Consider the following 2,032-nt stretch of genomic DNA (forward strand, 5'->3'; position numbering starts at 1 on the left):
TCCTTTAGATAATATTGGGGTCTGCTGTTCATTTTCCCAGTTCTATGCTGAGTTACTATCTGGGAGTCCTGTTGGCCACCCTGGTCAGCAACTCAAAAGAGGGTATCTCCTATCTGGCATTGCTACTTGTTATGTAGCATTTAGCTATACATATGGACTGTTAAAAATTATATTGGCCCCTTTATCTTTGGTTATACTTTCCTTTTGGGTGTTTAAGGCCATACAGTTGGCCCAGATAGACCAACTTACTTTTACTCTTAAGGCCATTTGAGGATCTGTTACTCAGGGTCACATGGGCTTGGGAGGAGTCCCTGGCTTCTTTCTTTTACCAGTTCTGCCTATGTGAAGATAAGTCAAAGGTCCTGCTCGACCATGGCTGGCTTCGCTGGGAAGCATGGGGGAAATGATTCCTCTGTGTTCACCCTCCTCTTTGTAGACTGGACACTAGTTCAAGTCCATCTGGTGGGGTCTCCTCAGCCTCCTTGATCAAGAGGACAGGTGACCCACCACCATTAGAGGACATTTTGAGAGATGCTCATAGTCCCCTGGAACTAGTCGACCTAGGAGGGCAAGGAGAAAAACTGTCCTTTATGTCCCTCTGACCAAATAGGTATAGGCCTCAAAGTATGTCTGTTAAACATCCAAGAAGGTTAGTTCCACCAATCTGGTGCTTTTAATTACTGTGTGCCACATAGATAAATCTTGGGCAGAAACCAATTGTTCTAAGATAAACTTTGCATAGACATATATTTCTTGATCTGGTATGTATAATTTGTCAGTAGGTTGTTGGACTAATATGGTTCTGTCTGGTTTTTAAAACTAGCTAGGCATTATTTATCTGTCACATTGTCTCACCCCTCCATCATGGTTTCCCCAGTTGAGGTGCCCCCATTTTTCCCCTTTCTCCCTTAATAATACCCTTCTATGGTTCTACCTCTCTTGAGCTCCATCTTGCCCTTTATCCGCTAGGTTCCTTGTATACCCTTCCCTCCCCGCTCCCTTAAACTAACCCAATTTTTATCCATATCTCCCTTATTAACAACTGTTTCCTACTGTTCTTCTCTTTCAGGTTCTTTCTTTTCCTTTACATCCCTGGTTCCTTTCCGTTATCCTGGATCCTGTAGTTATGTCTAGATACATACTCAGTTATCAGGATTTGGTTCTAGAATTCACATATGAAGGAGAATGTAACGTCAATTTTTTTTCTGAGTCTGTGTTACTTCACTTAGTGTAACAGTTTCTAGTTCCATCCATTTACCTGCAAATTTCATGATTTCATTTTTCTTTACTGCTGAGTAAAACTCCATCGTATAAATGAACCACATTTTCATTATCCACTCATCAATTGAGGGACACTTAGGTTGCTTCCATCTCTTAGCTATTGTGAAAAGAGCAGCAACAAACATGGATGTACAAGTGTCTCTGCAATAGGATGAGTTCTTTGGGTATATGCCAAGGAGTGGTATAACTGGGTCACATAGTAGGTAGGTTCATTTGTAGTTTTTTAAGAGTTCTCCACACTGTTTTCCATAGGGGTTGAACCAGTTTGCAGCTCCACCAGTAGTGGATGGGTGTCCCCCATTCCCCACATCCTCTCCAACATTTGGTATCATTTGTTCTCTTGATCTTAGTCAGTCTGGCTGGGGTAAGATGAAATCTTAAAGTGTTTTTAATTTGCATTTCCCAAATTATTAGTGATGTTGAACATATCTTAAGACAATTCAAAGCCATCTTTACTTCTTCTTTTGAGAACTCTCTGTTCAACTCCTTGGCCCATCTTTTAATTGGGTTCCTTCTTGTCTTGGTTCTGTTTTTTGAGTTTGTTATACATTCTGGATATTAAACCTATGTCAGATGTGTCACTGGTGAATATTTTCTCCAATTCTGTGGGTTTTCTGTTCGCTTCCCTGGTTGCCTCCTTTGATGTACAGAAGCTTTTTAGTTTAATGAGGTCCCATTTGTTAATTCTTGCCCTTGTTTCCTGAGCAATTGCTGTCTGGTTTAGAAAATCCTTTCCTACACCTATGTCTTG

This window comes from Nannospalax galili, unplaced genomic scaffold (assembly GCF_000622305.1).
Source record: "Nannospalax galili isolate Female #2095 unplaced genomic scaffold, S.galili_v1.0 scaffold202, whole genome shotgun sequence".
Classification (NCBI taxonomy): domain Eukaryota; kingdom Metazoa; phylum Chordata; class Mammalia; order Rodentia; family Spalacidae; genus Nannospalax; species Nannospalax galili.